At 41.0% G+C, this 17,702-nt stretch overlaps 1 protein-coding gene across 2 annotated transcripts in view; it reads left to right on the forward strand.

The window, feature by feature from the left end:
- Zfh2 (Zn finger homeodomain 2) overlaps positions 1-17,702 on the forward strand; it is a 399,771-nt gene that overhangs the window by 15,975 nt on the left and 366,094 nt on the right. For both annotated transcript variants that reach the window (XM_072017175.1, XM_072017174.1), the window contains exon 2: positions 1,544-1,622. The gene's annotated coding sequence lies outside the window, so the exon portion shown is untranslated. The remainder of the gene's footprint in view (positions 1-1,543; positions 1,623-17,702) is intronic.

The raw sequence follows: 17,702 nt of genomic DNA on the forward strand, positions 1-17,702 counted from the left end.
GACGATAAACGAAGAATTAATTAATAAAAAACGCAATAAGCCAGCAACTGATCCTGCATTGCAAAACTGTCGAAGACAATTAATATGATGAAAGGACACCGGAGCCTTTCTTTCGGAATGTTTGGGAAAGTCCCCGATACTTTAGTCTAGACATTTTATTATAGTCGTACTTAAACAATAAATCTGAGAAGCAGCTATTTATGAGTTAAGATAATTATGATTATCCGAGAATTATGACAGTGGGCTTGGGCTCGAAGTGGCGTAATGAGTCACTGAGGGTCATGGACACAGTTAGGGTCACGGGAGGGACGTGTGTCTAACAAAGATACCTAAACAAGAGAATATACCTAAAGTAATTAAATACCTCTCCTTAAAAACAGGGATTGACCCGAGGGATACAGAGAGATGCAGAGAGGACTATATAAGGGCAATTTCACTTGGATTGAGGTGCAATCCGATAAGTTCGACTAGCTCAGTGAACACGTACATCGAGTTCCTAATCGCAATCTTCATCCCGTTGACCGGGTATTCGTTATCGAACCTAAACTCATCGTCACCGACATCTCAATTATTCACTCACCGATATCACTTGTTAACCTTTGCAATGCATTCGCTTCAATCAATACCATCTTGTATACAACAATGATGGGCAACTCACAGAAAGATTTATTATTGTTAAGGTTATTTGATATACGTGGAATCAAAGAAACGCGTGGGTAAATTGTAAGGTATCGCAAATATATACATATTGTGAATATTAAAGTACAAAGTGTGGAATACAATGTAGGCTGGTCCAGATCCGCACGCTAGCAATGTTACCCTGAGACTAAAAGAACCCCGAAGCCAATGTCGCACATGTACCGCTTATGGTTTGTCATCGACGCATTCTTTTGTCTATGCGCTATCGATGACCTCAGCGCTTGAGAAAACCGAAGACCAGATGTAGAGTTTTCTTAGAAGTGGCGATCACTTCAACAATTATACGCCCCGTTTTCCAAAGACAACCCGATACATATATATAATAATAGAGCAATATTTTGACGAGGAAAATGTAAAACGCATGAAAAAATATTTTATATCCGTTAATGACTCGATCCGAACTGGATCGATAGAGGATTAATCGTGTGCGAGAGGAAGGTATGTAACCGAAATTGGAAGGAACACCCGATAAATCGATACGCCGGTTGTATACCCCGTCTCGAGGAAAATTAATATTGTTTTTATCGACGAACAGCCGGGATAATTAGATCTCGGTATAGGCCTGTTTGCACGTCCACGGTCAGACCGCCGCGTAATCGAGGATCGATCTCTTCCCCTCTCTCCTCAATTGCCTCGTGACGCGTCGCAAATTTATTTCTCAACGAGAACGATGCGTTACGCGTTTCGAAGTTATACAGAGGCTTCAGCTCTTCGATCCAATCTACGTCGATGATCGACGATATTAACCGCAAACGACCCGCACACCTTCCGCGTCCACGACGATGTAGCACCGCGTGAACGCGACAGATTGGTAACGAGCGATTTTCTTTTTTTTGTCTTTCAGATTCACGCGAAGAATGTGACGTCGGCAGAAACGAAATAGAGAGGCGGGAAGACTGCGCAGACCATCGATCCCCGGTATGGTGAGTTGGTAATTAATCAACCGTATTCGTTCAGGTGTTAATTACTTGGCTTGGCAATCCGAGTAATTAACGGTCGTTGAAGCACGCTTATCTCGTTCACGATGATTAGAACACATAGGTATCGAAGAAACGAGGTAAACTCGCAAGAAATCTAATTCAAAATCATACGAGTCTCTTTCGAGACAAATTTTATCAGGTTCACATTATACATGACTACATGACACACGATTAACATCCACCTTTTCGACAAACAAGTTACTTGCTACCATACATTTATTTATTGCAAAGCGGGACAATGAATACAAAGTGTCGGAAAGAAAAGAAAAGCGAGGGATGTAGGGAATGTAAGGGATGGACGGAATGTAGGGAATGCAAGGGATGGAAGGAATGCGAGAAATGTAAAAAATAGAATGAACGGATCACAAGGAAAAGTACAAAAAGAACGGAACTCTATTATTACTGATTTCAACATATATCATAGTACACCACGTCGTCGCGGAATTAATCGTTTCTGTTTTAATATCGTTTCATTATAACATTTCGTGTTAAACCAATAAGTATCCCGATACTTATGAACAGGGATCTACACGAGACCCATCTCGCGATGTGAATCATAGCGCGTTAGCCGTGGTGTGTCGCGTTTAAACCGGCCGCGCGCTAACGTATGACTCGGCAATCGATGGAGTTTTATGTCGCGAAACGACCGTCCAACGCCGGTTGTGTGTTGCATGCCCGAGCTTCGTGCGGAAGATCAATCCGGCATATAAATGATGACGTTAATAATACCGAGATAAAGCATTCCATGAATATAAATACGCGGCTCTCTCTGTTTGGCCGGGCGTTTCAGATTTCAGTGAAGTAGCGTTATTAGGGAATTCAGAACGACCTCGATAACGTTCCGCTTTTCGACGGAATTTACTCACAGAATTTACTTTTCGAAATTACCGAGAGATTACGGGAAAGAATTATTGAATCCGGGCTCGGCTGGAAATGGCGGACACCAGGCGGTATCGCCCGATCCGGTTTAACTTAATCTTAGTTCGATTTTCCCCGGGTGCGATTTTTATATGCGTACATTTAGGGCAGCCGAGGTCTGCGCTTTTCGAAGATTGATGCTTGTTAAGTAGCTGGAAGTAAATTGCAACTTGGGACTATTTTACTACATTGTGCCCGATTGTGCGCCGGTTTCATGTTGAAACGACTACCATTTGCCAGTAATTTCACTGCTCTAATTTCGTTCGATACGAGGAATACCAGAGAGTGAGTTAATCGGGATATACTTTCCTAAATTTGAATATCAATAAGTAACTTCACGTATTCGCTTATTTTTCCTTTTTCCTTTAGGATGGAGGAGGTATTTTTGAAATTGATTTTTATTATTAAAAATTAAACGTATCAATTTTCCGCAATTTTTTTAAGCATAACGTACAATATCTTTTTTTGGTGTCCTTGGTTGGCGAATAAATTTCAAGCGCATGATATTACGATGTTTAACAATGGAAGACAAGTATTTCAGGTCGTGAAACTGCTTGTAGTCAAAACCTGTAATTTGCATAACATATGCTACGTTACGAAGTTTTTGAAATATTGTTATGGGTACGGTAAGATACAGCTATCAATTTTACTAATTATGTAGGTATTACTCGAAGAGGGTTATATTGCAACAATGTTGAAAATAATTAAGGTGGTAACATTTTCTAGACAACTTCGTATATTCCCTTGCTTCTCATGCCGCTGATATTTAAAGTAAATTCCTTATAATTATTCCGTATGACATATGTATACATATATGTCCCCTCACAAATTTTTCCAATATAATCGTAGTAGGTAATCTGTTTTTACCATGATAATTATCAACATGAGTTCAATCCTTTCATAATTCGTAGTACGGCAACGTTTCTATCTTTATTATTATTAATTATTCCAAAGCAATATCTATATTATATTCTTACTTCTATATATTTATTTTGCACGCCGTATTCCAACCTGCGCTATATCAGCTACGCTTGTGGGCATTTAATCCCATAAAATTAACTAACTCGACGTAAGTTGTGGTCTGCCGTGACTCAAAAAAAAAAAAAAAAAAAAAGAAAAAACAGTTCATGTCTATCCACTTTCGAAATCGTTCGAATAATTATAAATCGTATCATATATCGCGAATCCCACTCAAACCTATCCCAACGAATATACTCTCGATCAAATCGCATTAATCATACTCGCATTTGCACGAAAAGCTGAGGCACGAGCCACTTCCACGAGAAAGAACCTGTGCAGGTCGAGCAAACGGTTCCGGTCGGAATGATCGATCGGATTGGTAATAACGATCGAAGGAGGGTTCGCGCGAAAAGGAAAGGACCGGTGGTCGTGTGGAGAGTGCGAGGGAAGAAGGTTCGCGCGTCGAAGAGGGCCTCTTCGCCGCGTTCTAGCCCGGAGCGACGCGGAATCACTCAGAGCAGCGCCGGCCGTTACTTCATTTTTGCGGACCGTTTACAACGTCCTGTCCACTCGCGTGGCATCGTTGCTGGCATTTCGATGCATAATAAACGAGCAGTTAGCCCTGCTCCGTGGCTCACACCTCTGGCCCCTTCTTTTCTACGAGTCAAAGGGGGATGTGCCCCTCTCCAGAGAGCCGGCAGCCTCTTTTCCTCACGGTCGACCGTCAGGATCCTCCTTCTTCCTCTTTCCGACTCGCGCCCGTTCCGTAAGCTGCCTCTCGTTTGTAGACTTTCTTCTTTCAAGACGAGGCGCGCATAACGAGATGCGAGAGCGAGACCAAGCTATATCGTTGGCCGAACCGTGGAGAGCCGAGCGACTCTAACGAAAGGAAATCCGATTTGCACGCCGTGTTCAGAGAAACAGACAGAGAGAGAGAGAGAGAGTGAGAGAGAGACTCTCCCGCCCTCTTTCGAACGCACGCCCACCCCTCAGGTACACGCCGCGCGCTAGTTTTCATGGAAATTCGTTTGCCGCTCGTTACGTGACGCTGGCATTTCCTTTGCCGGATTCTTGCTTAGTACGCCGCCCATTGCGACCTAGACAACTCTATCGAAAGACTTATTAAAGTTGTGCGCTGGGACCGATGCTGGAATTCGTATGTAATAGGAATGCCAACTCTTTTACCTTTTTGGAGAATTTGAGATTTAGATGGTTTCTCAGGGATTTGCTCGAAGGTTACTTCTTTTATACAGTTGTCTTCGAAGGTTCTCGAAGGAAATTTCTGATATTGCGAATTTTTATCTGCATCTATGAATTATTGACGCCAAAACATATAGCACGCGTAAAGCACATGTTCCTACGTCAAGGATTGTAAAAGTTGCAAGGGAATATTGAATCGTCTTCCGAGAGGATATTCATAAAATCGATTTAACGTTCCGATGATTATTAGCGATTAGATGCGACATTCGACGTACCATGCAAATTTAAATCGTTAATGAACTTCATGAAACTATAAAACATTCTTGATAAATGTGCATCCATGAATTAATCATTCCTGGTATATTTTCTTTTTTCTTTTGCCGAAAAAGTTAATTATACTTTGTAAGGTTATACATAATGTAGAATGACTCAGGAGTTCAGCGTGTCAACAGCTAATAGGCGATTTTATAATGACGATTACGATTATGAGTATGGTTATGGTTATGGCTATTTATAACAAGCCATATCCACTCGGAGAGAAAGATCACGAGATATTGGTACATAATGATAATAATAATTATACTTCTTTATCGAAGTTGCATACAGTATACCTTAATAGAATCGATAGAATAAGAAGGAAAAGGGTGAAATATTACACTTCGCTCTAACCACCGTACGCAAAGACCTGACTCGTTGTAATGACGCAAAAACATAACGATTTACAATTTTTAAACGATGAACATCTTAATATGATTGATTCGCAGCTATACGCGCGTATAAAATTGTTTATATTTTTAATGTATTCTATTCACACATTAAATTCATCATATTATCTAGCATTCTGAGATATATCGTATCCACACGCTCAGCTAATTTAAAACGTATTTTGAAGTAGAGAAAAATCAAAGGGATATTGTACTAAAATACCGAACCATTAACACATCGCATTTCACATATATTCGCATTTCGTTGTATTCCACGCGACGAAAAAACCGACGCGAAACGCGACACACTGAACGAATCTTGTTACGATTTCGCTAATACGCATCAAACGAAACGCACTTGAACCTACCGATCGATGATCGATGCCACCTGCAGGACGCGGCAGTTGAAAAAACTGGAAGCGGCGCGCATCGGAGCGATTATTTGCGCCGCGCGACGATAATGGATACGGAAAGGCGGTTTGAATCCGGCCGAATGGGCGTATGAATGGTCGCCGTTTAGCGTAATTATTGGCGCATTGTCTACGGCACAATACCGGCCGCGAAATTGGCATGCAAAAATCGGATGCGATCCTATTGTCGGCCATTGTCCGATCCGTGGCTGCGTGGCAGCCTCCCCGGGCTCTCCAGTTTTCGAATATTTCGCCGTCAATGCCGCCGATTCGTTCACCAATCGAATTTACCTCGAACGACGCCAAAAGGAATTCACCGGTTCCACCAATTACGCGACGTTCCAACGTTTTTCTTCCTTTTTCCACTTTTTTCTTTTTTTTTTTTTTTTTCGAATATTACCGCCAAACGCAACGAGACTGCGTTTTGGCGATGCGGTACACGCAGTTCTGTCACGTTTCGATCGATCATTTCAATATTCCAACTCTAACGACTCTTTCAAGTTTCGATATTTAACGAAGCTGGGAAAATTGGCATCGCTGAACAATATTAATAGAGTTGAATCATTTGATTTAACAATTTTCTTAGGAAAAATTCTGTCTCCTTATGAAGATTGTTTCTAGGAATTATTATCGAAATATTTGTTATGTAAATAAGAAGCTTGTACCTAAAATGTAGAGCGGATAGGTTTAACTTCTTAGAGGATCGTGTACAAATTTCAGTGGGTCAGCCGATTTCGTCCTACTTTCTTCGATGTTTCTCAGAGTGGAAGTTCGACGACGAGTTACGTCGGCGCTCTGTTGCCTCGAGGTGAAAGTTCACGGATCGCCGTGTCGCGGACACGTTTCATCGAAGAGAATTTTAGGCCTGCCGAATACGAGAGTTAGATTCGTGATGGCTGGAAAGGACGAGTCGAGAATTTGGTTGGTTATTAGGCAAGGGACGTCGGCACGATTCTAACTCGCCTTCGAACAGAGCAACCGCGGGCTTTTTGTGCGGTCAGATTGGCGGCCATTATGTCCCGAAATTGGGCCTTAATTGTGGCAGCGGTAATGAGTCGGGTTGCTCTAATGCAACGGCACCAGCACACGTTGTGCCTTAAAACTTGCTTCGGTGCCGTCTAACGGGTGATCTATCGATAAATTTCCCTTCTTAAACACGATGATAGAATTCTGTGTTTTCTCAGATCTTTGTATTCTTTCTGATTCTTGAGATTGAAATCGAGAGCAGTGGACAGCTGGATTAGAATGTAACGTCGCATTTATCTTATTCGATTATTTTACACCGTCGATATTCGTAGACATTTATAACATAGTAATAATATAATAGTAGACGTTTATGGATAATTAGGACGAAGAAGAATGCCAAACTTAATTTTGAAATTCAATTTGCAGTTGTAATAATGGTTTGTTTAAATTTCTGCATAACCATCGATCAATTGACGAATAAACGATCTCTAGGTTACCATAGACTTGGATTTTCAATTCGCAAAAGAATTATAAAAATATTTCAAACTTTTCTCGTGAGTATTATTGAAATCTTTATTAGATCTACGCTTCGTACCAGTATCGTAATTAATTCTCTATTATGTTATAGTACCCATATGTAGAATTACGTATACACATAATACTCGTTCAAACATACTCGTAACTTTAACGCTGACGAAGTTCTTCGGTGGAAAACCTCTTACCTCTTTCTCCGTTTCTATTGCATCGATTTATTTTTCATTTTGAACGTCACGAGTATCGACGATTCGAATAATCGTTCAGCTACGTTCTGCTTCGGAATTAACGTGCAGCTAGATTATTTCAGACACCCGGTATAGAATAGAGAGCGGTAGGGAATACTACTATGTGGCGACGTAGCATTATTTAATTGCTCTTCCGTTGTTTTTTCGTCGCCAGATAATTTGTGTACCTGCCGGCGATCTCTCAGTTCCACCTGAACGTTCTCTTCTCTTCTTATCTTTGTCCCTCTCGTCGCCTCGATAGATCCGATCGCTTCGGGTTGTCTCGCTTCCACCGATTCCATAGGCTTCTTGGCTTCGTATGGGTTTTCTCGTTGTGAGAAGTCGGCACAAGGGGAAAGCAAAAGAGCAGGGCAGCGAGAGAAAGGACGAGAAGGACGGGACGACCGGTCGGCCTACTCCTAATTGCGCGTAATTATCTATGGAGGCCAATTAACTCGGATTGGCTGGACGGATGATCCGCGACTAGCCCGAGGACTCGAACATCGTCCAAGAAGAACCTCTTTCGTCTCTTTACCTTGGCTAAACACACGCGAAAGCGGCCACGGAATCGTCCTCGTTTTCAGAATCTTCGCCCTCCTCCCTGCCTCTCATCCGTCGTCGATGCAAAACGCGAAAAGTAATTGCCGTAATCAATCATACGAAGTTACAGGAGTGAGTTAGAACTGAAGTGTATTAAGAGCGTATTGTTTTGCACCGGTGGTACGAAAGTAATTTGTTTCCCTCTAAACGAGTGTTCTTGTTGCGATGGTTTAATATTTTTGAGCCGATGCCGAGGCAGGATACAGCAGTTATTTTCTTTTCAAGAAATAACAATCTCTCTGTAATTTTTTAAGCGTATCTACGTAGAATTTTCTAGACGAATTCTGTTGTACGAAAGATACGAGAAATTAGAAATTTCATTCTATGGCAATATACGAAATTAACGATAATTAATTAATAGTAATGTTTGTACGACTACGTATTGTGTATTATCTTATATTGTCCTTATCGTTCATACGTATGAAATATTATCGCGCTTTCGAAAAGATACTAAAAGTGTCAAAGCTTTTGTTTAAGTACATACGAATACTTTTTTCTTTCTTTTACAATGAACGTTAAATGATAATTTAACGTAGCAGGAAAGGTGATTAAACATAGCGGAATATCCATTTATAGATATGCTCAAATGTCGCTGTAGCACAGTTTCCAAGTGCAAACTTAGAAAATTTGCAACAGGAGAAACTTTGAAAGAAAACTACGGAACAGAGGAAAAGCGTCCCTCGTTTCAGAAGTATTGTCTTCCTGATGTTTTGACAGATTTCTGTTTACCACCGAAAACTTCGTTCTTGCGTAACATCCTATATGAACACGCTGATAGAAATCATGAAATTCTTTCGGTCTATGAACTTCGAATATTGGAATGGTGCCGGCAGGGCCATGCTCAACGATTGGAAACAGTCGATTTATTTCTCTTCGATTTATATGAATGTTTAATACATAAAATTTCGGTCAACCAGCAAAATCCTCGTTGTCATAATTCAATGTAGGAAATATTTCCAAATGTAAATTTTTGGTTAGATTCGCATTTCCATTTGACATTTATTTATGAAACGTGTATCGGGGAATATTAGATTTAATAAAAACAGTTTATCGATCAGATTGTGTCTATAATAGCTACAACAATGTGTTTCGTATTATTGTTTGTTATTCAACATCAAACTGCTGGACAGACTAGTTTGACAAATTGTTAGACTTTTAGACCTATACGAGACTCCTATACAAAATTTTCTCCTAACAGGAACTCCTTAATACCGTACGAATCAATTCCAATTGTAATAAAGAAATCTTTCAAATCTTTTATCCTCGCGAACGTATTTTCACGCTTTCATTTTTTCGCAATGAAAGCTCGAATGAGAACGAGGATGTCCCGCAAGGGATTCCAACAAACAAGAGCGGTATGAGGAAGATGTTCGACCTCCTCCCGAGAAGATTGCGATATTAGCAAGATCTGTGATCGCGATGTTCCCACGTTCCTTTTACAATTTTTCTCCTTATATCGAGGAACGATTTAATGGCGGTATCGATGTTTTGTGCGTTTATACGTTACATACCGTTTACCATAGCGCCGTGCTGTAATTGCATGCCTCTAATTACGCGTGCAACAGTGTGTCCCTCGCCCACCTTCGCGGGTTTATTTGTTCTACCGTTTCCCAGAGCATCGGTACTAATACCCCGGGTGTTTGCAATCTCAGGCGATCATAAATAATCGCACGCACATTCGCAGCCGGTACTGGCACATACGTAATGAGCAATTAACGATCGAGTTCCTTGCTGGTAATTGCTTCATCGACGCGGAAAAGATGTTACGAAGCGGTCACTACGCGATGCTTTTCCATATCTGCTGATCGTCGGCTACATCGCGGTCATGTTCATGAAAGTTGATGCCTATATAACTCTCGGCATACCACTCTGGCGATGCTGGATTATAGATTCTGAAATGCTTTACAGTTTGTTCGGTTTGATATCCCTGTTTCTTGCTACGAGGATGTTAAGAGCAAAGGTTGCTTCTTAATCGAGTAAATGTCGTTTTTATCGCTAAAGGCTCCAAGTTTCTCATGTTTCCTTCGTAATATTAGCATGTTACACGATATAATTGGTTGAAAAGTAAAAACTGACGGGCAGAAAGTTAGTTATTTCTGTTGAGAAATTTTATATGTATCGTATAGTTCGTTCATCGATAAGTTTGCGTTAAATATGGAGAGGATAGAACGACGATACAATGAAGCTAATGAGATATTATCAGAACTAATCGAGTTAATGCCAAATTATAACCAAATAACGTTTTTCATTAAACCTTGGCTTCGCTTCCATCTGATTAAATTCCTTTCTGTCTTCGTCGAATTCTTTGCCATTCGTCGAGGATGCCTAAGCCTCGCTGGAAATTTACGATGAGCTAGCCCTTCGCCAGGAATAATACGTCTCTTTCCTAACTGCAGAAAACATATATTTATCTGGTCTTTACATAAGCCGATTCAGCTATTGTTCCGTATCCACTTTTCAAGATTCGAATCCCCGGGGACCCGAAACGTCGAGGTTTTAACAGCAAAAGAAATCAAGGGGAGAGACGGTGGGTAGGAAACGCGTAGACGAGGACGAAGACAGCAGAGGATACGCGAAAAAAGAAAATCGCGGAGGTGGAGGGAAGTGACCGGATCGTCGAATGGCTGAGGGAGACGGGACAATTCGTCATTAGTAAACAAATAGTTTAGCGACCGATCGGGTCAGGCCTACATAAACTAAACAACAATGAGGCCCGCGGATCAGAAAGAAATACCGACTCGCTACCCTTCGAGGCGAAGCACACCTGGCTTCACCTTCGTAGCAGTTTACCTGAGGTCAGGGGCGTGTGTATCCGAGCCGGTACCACGCCACCACGCCCAGTCGCAGGACTAATAATGATTTATTTCACAAGCTTAACGATCTCGTCCGATTTAACCTCGTCCACCGGCCCCTTTATCTTTGTCTTTTATCGGCAACGGGTTGCGTAATAATCGTCGAGGCCACGCTTCTCCACGCTTCCTTTGATAGTCGCTGGCTTTTCATTTTCGGCCTTCGATCGATAGGCACTCTCACGATGCTGTTTTCTCATTATTCTGTCGATCGATGCTTTACCGATTGCATTTAGCACGGTATGAATTGTATTCGATGGTTACGTGAGATTCGCGAATTCGTTTCGGTTTTGCAATTATTTTTTAATTTCCTCCTTTGGTAGTTTTACTTAAACCGTTTTTCGAAACACTCTTGTTATGAAATTGCAAAATTGTAGAACAAAATCACTCTCCACGTTGATAAAAATTAAATAAAAACAGACAAACATCAGTTCCACGACGATGAAACGTTCTTTTTTTTTTCTGAATAACTCAGGGTATTTAGCAGTGTGGACACGTTCCTGATTAGGGTACCAGGTTTTAGTTCGACGAGGATCTGTCCACCTGACCGAGTCCGATCGGTGTTAAAAAGAATTTTTCAGATTCATTCGTCACTTCGAATTTCACAACACGATTAACACTACGGACACATCCTCGAGGCCGTAGGGAGGAAGAAGCCTAACCGAGCAGTAATGTGTTTTAATAATACGATAATAGCCTGGAACTTCCAGTTTCTTCTATTCTGATCCTTCCTCCAGGAACGTTGAATTTTAGCCGGTAAAAATTCGCCCCTTGATACCTCTAACACGAAACCAAGACACGTTTCTGCTTTTGTTTGGTCCAAACAAGACGGAGTCTGGTTCTCGACCAACGTTCAGGCAATCGAGAGTATTTGTTCAGAAGATTCCTATCGATCTTGTGTAACTGTACATTTCACGTGAATCACGTTGAATTACCAATTGCCGCTCCATCCACCTAATCGTACCGATACTTTGTTTCACTTTCGATACTTTGGCAAAGTGCGATGTTTAACGGCTCGATTGATCTTGCAGAGAAACTCGTAAGAGAGACGATATTATTCGGAATCTATGTTTTTAGCGATTTTCTTATTTGTACGCTTCGAGCTACAAATGCAAATCGAACCAAATCTTCTACCTTTTTTTAATTTTTAAATTTGACAATTTTGTATCTAACATTTTTACGTCATATGAAATCGTAAAATGACTCCTCTTACTTAAGCAAACAGCGATATTAAGGTCGGAAAATCTACAAAAATATGCTTATAATATCTTCTCCTATAATGTTCAGTCGTGATACGTTGGTAAAATTTAAAAAGAGAAATCGCAAAACGATCTAAAAAAATTAAATTTGCTGTTAAATATACCAACAACCCACCACAACGTCAATCTTCGTATTCCCTTAAATCTTTTATTTAGAATCAACACCAACGTCAACGTTAACGTCTCGTTTACCGCTTTCGCTGCCGTTATCTTCCAGATCGTGGTTTTCTCGTTCAAGTGTGCGCAATATGAAATATAAAAATCAGCCTCCCAGCCAAGGGCGCCCGGATCCACGTAGGACTGGTCGTCCCTTTGTCCACCTAAGATCCTTCGTCCTCGATCCTTCCTAAACTATAGGGAGAAGGAGCATCTCGATGGTCCCTGCGGCGAGATTAGCATGACAATGCGTCCACCAGCCACTCATTATGGCCGTTCGTGATCCAACGTTCCGTTGCGGCGTAAAACAAAATTCCAGCCCACGAAAATCTCGCTAGGCGATAGGGGTTGACACCTTCGATTCATCCGTTTCCGATGCTTCCCGTAACGCTCGTGTGTATACCACCGTGTTCCTTTAGTCCTTCGTTTCATTTTTACCCCACCATTTCCTTCATCTTGTCTCTCTCTCTCTCTTTTTCTTCAGCCTCTATTACCGCCGACATCATCCCTTGTCCACCCTCTTCCAGGACAAGCTAGCCTTCTCCCACGGCTCTTCATTCTTTCGTTGAATGAATACCAAAGATGGATCGCTTCCCTCTCTGCACAGTCTCGCCGTGCTCGCTCTTTGTTGTCCAGAAATCGTGCGATTTTCGATGAATTGACGCGTCCCAACGAACGTAGTTTACACACGATCGCGACGCATAGAGATCCTTTAGATCGGTATCGATGCCTAGAGAATCGATCTATTCCCGATGGAACGTCCGCAGATTTTCGACGATCACGCTACGACACCGTGACTCTTTCTTCGATAAATAATGGTTCCTCACCTTTTCCTGGAACGATGATGGCTTAGCGTCTTCCGTCTTTTCGTTCGTTGTAATAATGGCTCTCTGTTTGGAGATTCCTTATGGCGTGATATATGGTTGGAAGATGCAAAATTTGTGTGGTATTTTGGTTACCGAAGGTTCGGTTGTATAAGTGAGAAAAAATTGTAGTTTTGAGAAATTAACGTAAAATATGGCGATATACGCACTCGCCTGTACATGTTTTTGCAAATTCGTATTTTTATGAATATAATGAAATAGATGGAATCTGGATAGAAAATCGTTTTATCTGCTATATATCATAGAAAGTGCCTTGAATATTTTTACATGCGCGTATATTCTGGACATTTTTCACCTTTAGATTTTGAGTAAACGTCTAAAACTCCACGGTCTGATACTGATCGCTGATAAAATTAAAAATGGTCTCGTAATGTTACTCATTGAAGTAAGTTTGAATTTTGTTAAGCGATTATCTGCAAGCAGTAATTTTCGTTAGAAGCTGAAAACAGCGCGCGATCTTAAGAATACGAGATTTCAATCGGAATGGTTAAGGATCGACGAAACACGCGAGAGATCTCGTTCCATCTTATTTGCATTCGCGTGAAGAGAAGTCCACTCCCGAGAGCATGATCGTCGAAAATCCGGCAGAATCTCAAATTACGATGATTCGACGAGCAGCAGAGTGCACCGCAGATGTCTGGGTAATGGTACATAAAGGGGATGCAGATAGAACGATACAAAAGAGAAGCTCGATATTCACGGGACCAAAGGGAGTATAATGCAGATCCCGAATTTTTGGAAAACTCTCGTGCTAATCGACGTGAACGACACAATCGAGTTTACCTGATGGACGGTCCCTTTCGACCACCGTGAGAAACAGTGTTCCCAGTGTTCTGAAAGCGTCTCCATCAAGAGAGAGAAAGAGAGAGAAAGCGAGATGGAAAGAACATCTCGGTAGCCTCTTCGGGAAAGAATTAACCGATGAGAAAGAGAGGTAGGGCAACGTTAGAATGCGTGAACGAAATCTCTCTTCTCCACGTTTTTCTTTCTATACCTATTGTACTTTGCATTGGTCCGCGTTGCTTTAGAATCATTAAGTGGAATTTCGTTGTTATAGATCCTTTTTGTCATGGATTATTGCCAATGAAGCATATTTCATAGGTACGTTCGTTACTTTTAACGTGTAATTACGCGAAGAAAATTAAGAACTCTTGGGTAGGAAATAGGAAATATTAAAAAATTCTTCTAGAGAATTTTTAGAATTTTTAAATAATAAAAGGTAGAATAACTGTATTTTATTTATTTGATATTCTGTTTCATTCGTAAGAGATTTAGTTATTTCAGAAGTAATATTTTAATTTTGGTAGGAAGGCAGACAAAGGTTTTTCCCTAACTTATGTATGAACTGTGGTAATTAGAGATCTTATTTAAATTACTAATAAACGAAGAATTGAGAGAATCTTATAAGGGTACTTGGTATAAAGGAGAATCTTAGGGATGGTTGCGTCTTTAACAAGCCATTTGCTTCAATCCGCAACATGAAATCAAGGGTACTTCCTTAGAATGTCCAAGAAGATTCTTGAAAGTTGCTCGAAACCCTTAAGGAAAGATCTTGCTCATCTTTGATTGGTTAAAGAACAATGTAAAGTCGTTTCCTCTTTGCGGACGTTCTTAAGACTCGCTGAAGATATTGGTAAAGTAAACGGTTCAGACGGTAAAAATGTAGCAAAATGTACTTTTTATGCAACTCTTTATCTCATTCAATGTACAATCCGTATCTCTTAAATTTATTGGGAAATATAGATATTTCTTATGATTAGTAAGAAAATATTTGTTATGGAATACATCTTTATTTAATATATTATACTGCTTTAGTTTGAAGTACTTGATACAATATTATCGAATCGTATTTATAACAAGTCCCCGATCAATTATTGGTAGAAATATCGAAATATTTAAATTTTAATATTAAATTATTTTATAGCGTTCAATAGCAACGAAACCCAGAATCTTCAACGTCTTTTCCCTGTATGTCGCATTAATTTTCGTGTTAATTTCAAAACTATTTGCCTATATATTTCACAGTTATTATCACAGACACATTCTAAAACATAAATAACGACGACTCAAATATCTCTGACCGCGTTTTAATTTAAAATTTTTCTCGAATTAATACCGTTCGCAATTTCAACGAACGATCCAACCAGTTTGGACCATCGTCTAGCACGTATTCTCATAGCTTTATCCTATCTTCTCGAGCTTCCTATTTCCATAACAATAGTCGGCGAACAATGAAAGTTCACGGGAAGAATAATTAAGCTCGTGGTAATCGTTCGGCACGGACGATGGTCATTGCGAAGCATCGCAGTATTCGCTTCCATTGAAACGGCACAGTAAGAATTCCCATCAGCTGCAACGGTTCCTTGAGTCTACCAACACTAGGGGTACATTAAAGGGAGGGTCTCTGGAGGGTGGTGAATTAATTTATGCAATAACGTACCGACACAGTACCAAGACTCGTTTCTTTGACCAAGTGATGACCGGTCCACAACGGCTGACTACCCTTAACTTACTCTCTGTCCTTCCCTCTTGTTTGTTCCCTCTTAACTCTCGGAGCGTGTGAAAATTCGCGCGATTCTTTGTCTTCGTAGTTTTTCATCTCCTAGACACTTTACTTCACACCCATCACTGATTTCCTTTACATTTGCATTTAGCGATATGATAATAACAAGGAAGTAAATGATTGGAGAGGTGGAATAGATGAAGAATGAGAAAAGGGAGAGAAAATGTTAGGGACATCGGGGTAAACGGGAGTGTTTGGAAAAAGATGAATAACTATGTTATATGTATGTTTGTCTTTGTTGTTATTTTGAATGTGAACGCTGTTCTGCTTTTAAACACGCGTTTGTATAGTTTTAATTAGGCTAGAGCGCTATCGTATATCCGATGAACACGTTTCTTATTTTGCTGCCTCCTCCGCTTTGGTTTACTTCTTTGTATCGTTTAAAATAGAATCCTCCTGTGTGTATGGTGTGGAATCCCGAATTCCAGCTTCAGAATACTGGAATTCGTATCTATTGTACTTTCAATGTGACGTCATCGCGTCTATGATTTAGAGACCGTAAAAACCGAACCGCTGAACTAAAAATAAAATTACGAACGGCAGTAAAATAATTTAACCCTGTTTTAGATGGTACTCTATAAACACAACGATTCGTTAAACTTCCGCCTGTTTGTGGAGGCGGTAAATATTGTAATTACAGGGCCGAGACATCTTCCAAGTTCGAGTAAGCGTAGAAAACGAAAGCTTATCTGGAATCTCGATCCATTGCCTTATTTACTTATGTTCCTCGTTTGCTTGCCAAGGGCGAGCGACAAAAGCGAGGATCGCAATCGAGCGTAAAAATATAGAGGTGCCCCCGAATTTGTTAATCTCTTTCTTTCACTTTTGCGGCTCGTGTTTAGGGTACTGGTGGTTTACTGTACCGCGAGAGAGAGAGAGAGAGAGAAGATCCGTCACAATGCCCTTTTGTCTAGCCCTCCTGCCCCAGTTTCCTGATGCGTGGCCAGTTTGGGTCCTTCCTTTGACACGCTATGATTGAATCGTCCGTTCGAGAATTTCTAATTGTTCCGGCGAGTATCTATGGTGAGATTTTAGACGCCCTCTACTTCTTTTCGTTGTTTCATTTGAAGCGTAGGATTGAAATTATAGTGCAATAACTAAGTATACCGGAATTCGATACGAACTAGCCACAGACATTGCCATTTCATTACAACATTTTGAACATTTAATTCCAAATATCTCAAGAAATGAACAATCCTGTCAAATCTGGAACGTCTACATAGTAATCTACATACGTCGATCATTCTCGTTTATCGGACTTCTCATTTCTGAAGTATCTTCTACTTAACCTTACGAACCTTAGACACATCAACTACCACTACGTCGTTCGTGTAAAAGTTCAACCTCGACGAAACTTGGTGTCCAAACGTTGAAACATGTCCCAATGGCGCGCGTTTCACGTGGCCAGCACATCGAAAAGACTGCGACGCGCGGAATCCACGGGCTTTCAGTGGCATTGAACTGAGCGAGGGGCGCGCGCCAGAGAAAGAGAGAGAGAAAGACACGTGGTCCCCATTCATGGTTGCCGCAGCTATACTACTACGGTTCGAGCACGTTGGCTGGAGGTCGACTAGGAGAAGGTGGAGGTCAAAGGGAGCGACTGGTGAAGGGAGGGGGAGGTAGCACGGGTGGCGGGTAAAGGGTACCAGCGAGCCACTATAGGTGAGGGTGAAACGAAGAGTCAGTGGGGCCGTCGCTACCACTACGATAGTATAGTCAACTACCACTACCAACAGCGATGTTACCCCTCGAGTTCGAAGGGGTAGGTGGTGGTCCCGGTCTCGTGTCGGTAC

Source organism: Bombus fervidus, chromosome 14 (genome assembly GCF_041682495.2).
Source record: "Bombus fervidus isolate BK054 chromosome 14, iyBomFerv1, whole genome shotgun sequence".
Classification (NCBI taxonomy): domain Eukaryota; kingdom Metazoa; phylum Arthropoda; class Insecta; order Hymenoptera; family Apidae; genus Bombus; species Bombus fervidus.